General features: G+C 39.9%; 1 long non-coding RNA gene across 1 annotated transcript; it reads left to right on the top strand.

Annotated features, from left to right (window-relative positions):
* The first annotated feature begins 1518 nt into the window (after positions 1-1518).
* On the top strand, positions 1519-5041 carry LOC126980252 (uncharacterized). The gene is made up of 2 exons (XR_007733014.1): positions 1519-4702; positions 4883-5041. It is a non-coding gene; the product is annotated as an uncharacterized LOC126980252 (long non-coding RNA).
* Positions 5042-9767: the final 4726 nt, after the last annotated feature.

Here is a 9767-nt window from a genome sequence, read left to right as displayed (position 1 = left end):
TGTCAGTCTGGTTATCATTAGTGTGCTTTTAATCTGTATTTGTGTTCTCTTTACTCCTTTCACATATATTTGGTTCCTATTTGACAGTTATCTCCTATTTCTTCTTTATTTATCTTCTTCTGCTGTTATTTCTTCCTTTTTTGTCAGTTTGGTTATTAGTAGAGCATTTTTAATCCGTGTTTGTGTTCTCTTTACTCCTTTCACATATAATTGGTTCCTATTTGACAGTTATCTCCTATTTCTTCTTTATTTATCTTTTCCTGCTGTTATTTCTTGTTTTTTTTGTCAGTTTGGTTATTAGTAGAGCATTTTTAATCCGTGTTTGTGTTCTCTTTACTCCTTTTACATATATTTGGCTCCTATTTGACAGTTATCTCCTATTTCTTCTTTATTTATCTTCTTCTGCTGTTATTTCTTCCTTTTTTGTCAGTTTGGTTATTAGTAGAGCATTTTTAATCCGTGTTTGTGTTCTCTATACTCCTTTCACATATAATTGGTTCCTATTTGACAGTTATCTCCTATTTCTTCTTTATTTATCTTCTTTTGCTGTTATTTCTTGTTTTTTTGTCAGTTTGGTTATTATTAGTGTATTTTTAATCTGTGTTTGTGTTCTCTTTACTCCTTTTACATATATTTGGTTCCTATTTGACAGTTATCTCCTATTTGTTCTTTATTCCTCATTTTCCGTTGTTGTTTCCTCAGTGTTACCGCAGACTACCTTCCCCAGGTGTTCCCAGGTACCATATTATACTTGATGGTACCCGTAGAAAACCCATATGTAGTTTGATAAGGCACGTTAAGCAGTGGTAGTATTCTTAGGAGCCTAGTACATTAACACAAGCAGGAGCCTATATTCCACAACACATTTTTTTTACAGTAAGGGAAGCAACTCAAGGGCAAAAAAGAAGTAATCATGAGAATCAGCCCACTAGATAAAAAAGCCCGCTAAACTATAGTCAGCAAGGTGATCAGTTCTGCCCACGCGCTATCATTTCCCTCACATCAAAACCACATCATAACTTCACAAAATTCCGTGGCAGGGGGTGAAGGCGAAGGGTACGGAACATCCCTTGAAGAAAACCGTGAATGAAAAGATTTTTGATGTTGCGCAATGGACGTTACCAGCTACCAATTCGGGGGCGATAGGCTGAGGTTTCTAATTTTAGCAACCGCAATAACACATGACCCTGAAGTGGAGGGACAACCATACCACCACAACAACTTACAGCCACACTTCCACTACCAAATACAGATAAATAAGCCTCTGGATCATGAGTAAATAGAGAGATAAGAGGTAAGAGTACTGCGTTGACGGTCTGGCAGCACGGCACACTCCCGCTCCCCCTCGCACACGCCTCCTGCCTCAGTCCGCCTTTCCGTCTGATATTATTCTTTCATGAGTGACACAGTGAGCACATAGACGCGAAATGGCGACCAGAACCTCCACATCAGACATCGGGGCCACTGAGGTTGACGGGGTGGAGACAGACTTCGGGTCCAAGCGAGAGGATGGTAAGTGTTTGACAGCTCGCAATGTTCCTTAGCAGCAGACGATCACAGGGGAGCTGTCATTTCCTTGTGTTTGTCTGCTCCTATCTACTCGTGGTGGTGGTGACGGTCCATACAGCTCCTACCATCTCTTTCCCTCCCTTCCCATACCATACGGACCCTCCCCACTATCTCAATGTGCTTGTAATGCCCTTAATGTGATGTCCGTTATGAGGGGGATGGGCTGAATGTGCTGGAAGTGGTCTAGTGTCTCTCGCCTCGTGTTATTTTCTCCCTTTTTTACGGGGTTGGTGTGAGGTTAGAGTTTATAGGCTATATGTTGACCTTTTATGTGTTGTTGTGGGTGAATAGGAGGAGTAATTTCTTTGATTTGTTAGAGAACTGAGGTGCTGGGAGTAGTTTTTTTCCTCCCTTCATGTTTTACTCTATCTTGTACGGGGTGGGTATGAGGGTAGAGCAGTTTAGGTTATAGGTTGGCCTGTTGGCGTGTGTGTGTGTGTAGATAAGAGATGTAGCTTGATTTGCGAAGAGAAAGGTCCAGAAGTAGTTTACCTATAGTCTTATGCCTCATGTTTTACTCCTATCTCATGTAGAGCAGGTTAGCTAAGAGGTTATTAGGTTATAGAGTGGCCTTTGTATGTGTGTAGGTGAAGGGAAATAACTAAGAGACACAGAGAAACTTAGAGCAGTGTATTCTCTCGCTTCGTTTTTCTCTCTTATCTACGAGGATAGTGTGAGGGTAAAGCAAGTTAGGTTAGAGGCTGTTAGGTTATAGATTGACCTTTTGTGTGTGTTAGTGTGAGTGAATAATAAAAACAGTTTGACTTGTTTTGTTAGAGAATTGGGGTGTTTGAAAGTAGTCAATCTCTCGCCTCTTATTCTCTCTTTCCTGCGGGGAGGGTGTGAGAGTAGATCGAGGTTATGAGGTTATAGACCATTTGTGATTGATTGATTGATAGTTTATTGTTGCAGGTAAACAACAATGGAGAAGGGAGGAACATGCCATCCCAACCCCCAGGCAGGACAGAGTGTGTATAGATGTAGGTTACTAAGAAATAGGGAGAGGAAATGAGATCATGGCAATGGTTTCTCTCCCCACATGTTCACCACTTTTTTTTACGGGGAAAGTGTGAGGGTCAGACAGGTTAGGTTAAAGGCCACCAGGGTCGTTACTGTTGACCTTTTTGTGTGTGTAGATGCTGGTAAAAAAGGGACTTTGGTTGGCATGTTTTGACAGATACACCCACGTGTTCGTTAAAAACTAGGTTGCGATGTTGTTTGTGTGTATCCAAAGTAACGTCGTAGAGAGAGAGAGAGAGAGAGAGAGAGAGAGAGAGAGGAAAACTGTTATCAATAGGAAAATACCAGCCACAATAAAAATAGCAGGTGGCCCTGATACTCCCCCAGCGGCAGGCCGTTGCCCGCTCATCGAAATACCGTATTTGTATTAAATTGCACTATGTAAGATCTAGAAATAAAGAAAGAAGAAAAATAGGGAAAGGGAATCTTCCAGTCACACGTTGTACATCGAACCTAGTCTTGTGAAACGTGGGAAGGGTGACTGGTGGTGATAGTGGTGGTGGTGGGGGTGGTGGGAAAGTGATAGTGGTAAACTGGTGGTGGTGGGAGGAACAGGAGCGGATGGATGGGGGGGGAAATGTGGGTGGTGATAAAAAGAGGTGATAATTCATGTTTCGTGATGATAATAATGATGAAAATAATGAAAATACCTATAATGATAATAGTGATAATAATGATAAAAATAATAATTCAATAATGTTTTAATCTACGAGGGATATCATTTGCTGTTATTATTATTGTTATTATTATTATCATTATTAGTATTTTTCGTATTGTTATTATTTGGTGTTCATTTCATCATTATAACAATTTTCTTTTCTGCATTCAATAATCTCCTCTGTCGTTTGTATGATGAGAGAGAGAGAGAGAGAGAGAGAGAGAGAGAGCGACCACACGCCGCTACGCACACACGGGAATTCTAAGAGACCATTCATATCGACTACAACAGCTTTGTGAGTGTGTATGTACTGCGTGGTAATCTCCCTCTCTCTCTCTCTCTCTCTCTCTCTTAACGCCAATTACCCCAAACCGCGCCGTGGAAGCTGACTGGCCAGTAACAGGCACCCGTAACGAGGGCAGGTAAATGGCTATACATATTCATACGTTATTTTCCAGGTATAAGTGGAGGAGCGATTTGCGTCTCTGCTCTAAAGTGGCGCCCAGCTGCTTGATCGATTCCCCTTTTCAATTATTATTTTTTCTCTACTGCGTTGTAAGGAAGGGACTGGAGGAGGGGAGGAAGGGTATGCAGAAGAAAGTGTGGTAGGGGAAGAATAATGATAAAGTTGAGGATAATGAATAGAATGACGCAAAAGAACAGAAGTGAAGGAAATAATAGAAAAAATAGAGAATTGATATAGCGACCAAGGAAGTATATGAGAAAGAAATTGCTACAGGGTAAGAATAAAAATAGAATTGAAGATAAGAAGAAAGTGTGGTAGGGGAAGATTAATAATAAAACTGAGGATAATGAAAAGAATGACGCAAGAGAACAGGAGGGAAGGAAATTATAGAAAAAATAGAGAATTGATATAGCGACCAAGGAAGTATATGAGAAAGAAATTGCTACAGGGTAAGAATAAAAATAGAATTGAAGATAAGAATACAAGCAATATGAAGAGCAAGGAATGTGTTGGAGGAAGCAAAGGAATTCGAGTGAGGGAAAGCAAAGAGCAATAAGCGGTATAATGATAAAGGAAGAATAGGAGCAAGAAAGTGCGATAGGACAAGAATACGGGTAAAACTAAATACAAGACGATGAAAATGAAGAAGTAGAAACATAGAAGGACGCGAAGGAGCAGGAGTGAGGGAAGGAATTTAGTAAGAAGGGGTAACATAGGGATAAAGGTAGTGTAGAAGAAAGTGTGATAGAGTAATAATTAGGATAAAACTGAATGCAAGTCGATGAAAATGAAGGGCAAGAAATATAGGAAGAGGAGTGTGGGAAACCATATGAAAAGAAAATATAAAAGGGGGCTCGAGACACACAAAATTGGGCCACAGTAAGAAGACTTTGCAAGGACACTGGTATAAGGGAAAGGAAATAATAACTACCGTAAAGAAAGTGAGAAAAAAAAGAGAGAAAGAAAGAAGGAAAAAGAGGAATAAAAAAGTATGACAGTAAGACAAAATAAGTAGAAGAATCAATTGAAGGACCTGTAAAAACGAGAGAAAGAAAGAAGAAAAAGAGGAATAAGAAAGCATGACATTAAGACAAAATAAGTAGAAGAAAATCAACGGACCTGTAAAAACGAGAGAAAGAAAGAAAAAGAAGGAAAAGAGGAATAGAAAGCATGACAGTAAGACAAAATAAGTAGTAGAAGAATTAAAGGACCTGTAAAAACGAGAGAAAAAGAAAGAAGGAAAGAAAGAAAAAGAAGGAAAAGAGAATAAAAGTATGACAGTCAGACAAAATAAGTAGAAGAACTGTAAAAACGAGAGGAAGAAAGAAGGAAAGAAAGAAAAAGAAGGAAAAGAGGAATAAAAATCATGACCGTAAGACAAAATACAGGTATACACTAGAAGAATCAAAGGTCACAGGTCAAGGACGAAGACAAGGAGGGGTAGAAGAAGGGGTTGTGTCATAGGAACAATTAACATACCAGCACATAGCAGTAATAGCCTAGATAATTAAATAGCAGATAACCTATACGCATTATTAACACGAAAGAAGGAGGAGGAGCCAGAGAGCCGTAAATAAGGTATGAGGAAAGGATAAAGGAAGAAGAGGAGGAGATAAAGGAGGGAAGAGGGAAGATTAGGAGAAAAGGAGGAGCCCGGAAATAATAATGAGAGGAGATAAAGGAAAGGAAGATAAGGAGATAAGGGAAGGAAGAGGAGATGAAGGAGGGAAGAGGGAAATGTATGAGGGAAGGAGGAGATAAGGAATAAGAGAAGGATGGGGAAGAGGAGGATAAGAGATGAATTAGGGAACATGAAAGGGATGAGAAGAAAAAGAGATGAAGGACAGAACATGGGAAAGAAAAGGAAATGAAGGAGGGAAGAAAGAAGGAAGATCATTAGGGAAGGAGGGGCCAGGAAGTAGACGTGGGCAATGATGGAAGGAAAGGAGGGAGGAAGAGGGGGTGATGAAGAAGGGAAGAAGGAAGGCCATGAGAGAAGGAGGAGACAGAAAATAGCAGGGCATGAAAAATAAATTAAGGGAAGGGAGGGGAAGAAAAAGGAGAAAGAAGAGAGAGAGAGAGAGAGAGAGAGAGAGAGAGAGAGAGAGAGAGAGAGAGAGAGAGAGAGAGAGAGAGAGAGAGAGAGAGAGAGTCAATAATGTCCTTTCTATATTATTACTAGCTCTGAGCTCGTTATATTATGTAGTACTCTCTCTCTCTCTCACAGCCGATATTAAGAAAGAAATAACTAGTAAATGACAAGTTTGTACGTGTGTGTGTGTGTGTGTGTGTGTGTGTGTGTGTGTGTGTGTGTGTGTGTGTTCGTTCGTTCGTTCGTCCACTCGAGGGTTATTACGAAGGACACTATTCCGTCGCGTTATGGGCCGCCAGAGGAACGATAAATACCTCTCTGTTCGATAATCGTTAATGCCTTCCGTTGTTTTGGCAGAATGGGGAGAGAGAGAGAGAGAGAGAGAGAGAGAGAGAGAGAGAGAGAGAGAGAGAGAGAGAGAGAGAGAGAGAGAGAGAGAGTCATGGAGGTACAGATTCCTTAATGGCCTTGTTATTAGTGTTATTATTATTATTATTTTCTTCTATCTACAATATCATTAACTATACCATTCTTTTTTTTATTTTTCATTTTCTTCTTGTTCTTGTTCATACTCTTGTTCTTGTTCTTCTTGATTGGTGGTGGTTTTATTAGTGTTGTTATTGTTGTTTTATTGTTTTTTTACTCTTTTATTTTGCATCATCATCATCATCGTCATCATCATCATCTCTTTCATCATATTTGACTTCTTCATTTTTGTCTTGTTCGTGTTCTCTTTGTTCTTCATTACCTTGTTCTTCTTGTTCTTCCGCTTCTTGTTTTTCTTTTGTTCTTGTTTTTCTTGTTCTTCTGCATGTTCTCAATCTAATCACTTAACTTTTACTACTACTACTACTACTACTACTACTACTTTTATTGCTACTACCACCACTACTACTACTACTACTAACTACTAACCACTACCACCTCCACTACTACCACCACCACCACCACTCCTTACCCTCCCACTATTACGACCAACCACAGAGTAAAAAAAGTAAACAGGTAAAGGAGATAATTACCAACCCATGCATGACAGGTGGGCAGGTGGACAGGTGTGTACGTGAACAGTCATATATACGCGCCTTAATTAATACACCTGCCACCCACAGAGAGATCAACACTTGGGAAGTCACTTAAGTCAGTCAGTCAGTCAGTTCTTGGGTACACTAATGCACACCTTTCATTCAGGCCACGTTCACCTCTCCTCCCCTAATTAAACCTGAGAGTCGTCCCCTTTACTCTCCCTTTCGCTGTGTCTAGTCTACCTGATTTTGGGCATTTGTTTCCTCTTTTTTATTTATTTTTTTATTTTTTTATTGCGGTAAAGGTATCATAAACGAGGATTGGAATAAAACCGCTGTAAAATATGACCTTAAATTGTTGTTCTTGTAAATAATATAAAAGAAACAGCCCCGGTAGAGAGAGAGAGAGAGAGAGAGAGAGAGAGAGAGAGAGAGAGAGAGAGAGAGAGAGAGAGAGAGAGAGAGAGAGAGAGAGAGAGAGAGAGAGAGAGAGAGAGTTTGTTGATTCAATTTAAACTTTTATTCACAAACAGCATCTACATCTGCAAAAAAAAAAAAAAAAAAAACAGCAGAGAGAGAGAGAGAGAGAGAGAGAGAGAGAGAGAGAGAGAGAGAGAGAGAGAGAGAGAGAGAGAGAGAGAGTTATGCAGGTTCCTTTTTCCGTTATCACAAACTATCAGCCAACAAATAAGAATAAGGGATTTGATTGTCTGCCACTCTACTCCAGATTATATATATATTTTTTCTCTCCTCGAGGTGACTATAAAATTCAGCCACGTAAGCGATATACAAGATTTACACACGAGCAATATATATTCAAATTCTTATGATGTAGGAATTTCCATCGTCACTACCTTGGTTTTTCTCAGAGGGACGACATATTGGTAGTTCCTTTCATCTCTCCAGGGGTCTGTTCCCTTCTCCTATAACTCCATCCCCTCCTGTCTCTCTCCGGCATATGACCACAGATGTTGCGCCGACTAAACGAAACTTTTTTTTCATCTCTCACCGTAAATGTTAATGTGTATAAGTATTAAAGTCTGTTCACTGAAGTCTGGTCCAGGCTGACAACATAACCCTAAGCGTCTTCGTAAGCATTGTGCAGTTTAGAAGAAAGTGCTGCGTGAGATAAACACAAACAGAGGTTAAAGAAAACTTGGAAGCAATAGCAGTAGCCAATCAGCACTCAGCTTGCAACACGCTTAGGTTTATGTTGTCAGTTTGGCTCGGACTTAAGTGAACAGGCTATAGTAAATTGTCTCTTCTCGAAGGGAAGATATATTAGTAGTTTCTTTCATCTCCAAGTGTTGATGTATAATTAGTTTGTTCCTTCTCGAAATTACGATATATATGCAGTTTGTTCTTTCTCGAAGTGACGATATGTTAATGGCTAAAAGTACGATATTTTACCTCACTCGAACGATACATTCCTTTACCATTTCCTGACCTCATACGATATCTTACGAACTTTTCTTGGATACGAATTACTGTTGATAAACTTTAATTAAGAACTCCTTGTGTGTCTAGAAGTGTTGACATAAGAGAGAGAGAGAGAGAGAGAGAGAGAGAGAGAGAGAGAGAGAGAGAGAGAGAGAGAGAGAGAGAGAGAGAGAGAGAGAGAGAGAGAGTAACCTTAGTTTTAGCACATTGAGTCTGCATGTACTTCAGTGCGTCTCTGTGCAGTGTACTCTAGTGTTTGTTTGTCTAGGAATGTAGGTGTGTTTGTAACCTCTCTCTCTCTCTCTCTCTCTGCAATAAGTGATCTCTCTGGTTTTATGCATACGGCAGGGCAGTGTGTGTGTGTGTGTGTGTGTGTGTGTGTGTGTGTGTGTGTGTGTGTGTGTGTGTGTTGCGTACATACGTGTGTTGCATAATGTGGGTGGGTTGCTTACCATGTTTGTTGTGTACTGAGTGTTGAAAAGTTTGTGTGGCACGCGGCCCTTTTTAAGCAACACACACACACACACACACACACACACACAGACACACACACGAGAGGGTAAGGGAGTCACGGGAATTCCTCTGACTGGCTGACTAAACCCTTGGCGCCAACGGTACTCTCTCTCTCTCTCTCTCCATTCGATTCTGACTCCATTTCGACTCCTTACTATCAACTATTTAGAGGATTAGCACCTTTTCTCTTTTTTTTTTTTTTGACAGTAAAGGAAACAGCTCAAGGGCAAAAAAAATAAAAAAAAATAATGAAAAATAATTCCCGCAAATAACTGCTCCTATAGAAAGAGTTAGGAGGAGTGGCCAAAAGAGAGGAGGTCAATTTCTTGTTTATTCTCTATCTTTCCCTTGAACTTCCTCTATTACTGTATAAAAAAAAAAATAACACCACAGTCTATGAAATCCATCGAGTTTATCAAAAGAGACGGAGGGAAGCATTGAGCCAGGTCGCCTTTAAGTGATATCGCCTTACCTAACTCTTCCTTATCTCTTAACTTTCCCCGCTGGGTCATGATAACCTTCCCATGCTGACGAGGAGGAAGGAGGGGGAGTGAGAACATGTCAGGTGTATGTGTGTGTGTGTGTGTGTGTGTGTGTGTGTGTGTGTGTGTGTTGTAACTAGGCAATTTCTGGCATTCTCTTAATATTAATGTCAGTCATCGTGTAGGCTATCTTATCTCCATGACTGTATGCGTGTTTGTACGTATGTGTGTGTGTGAATGTTACAAGTATGTGTGTATTTAGTGAGTTCAATCTCAGTGACTGCAACGGTGTGTGTGTGTGTGTGTGTGTGTGTGTGTGTGTGTGTGTGTGTGTGTGGTGAAATTGCAATAGTGTCGACATTTGTAGTGGTGGTATTATTATTATTATTATTATTATTATTATTATTATTATTATTATTATTATTAGTGTTAGTAGTGGTAGTAGTAGTAGTAGTAGTAGTAGTAGTATATTAGCAGTTGTAGTTATTGTTGTTGTTGTACTTGT

Source organism: Eriocheir sinensis, chromosome 4 (assembly GCF_024679095.1).
Source record: "Eriocheir sinensis breed Jianghai 21 chromosome 4, ASM2467909v1, whole genome shotgun sequence".
NCBI classification, from domain to species: Eukaryota; Metazoa; Arthropoda; class Malacostraca; order Decapoda; family Varunidae; genus Eriocheir; species Eriocheir sinensis.
This window is presented reverse-complemented; position numbering and strand designations above follow the sequence as displayed.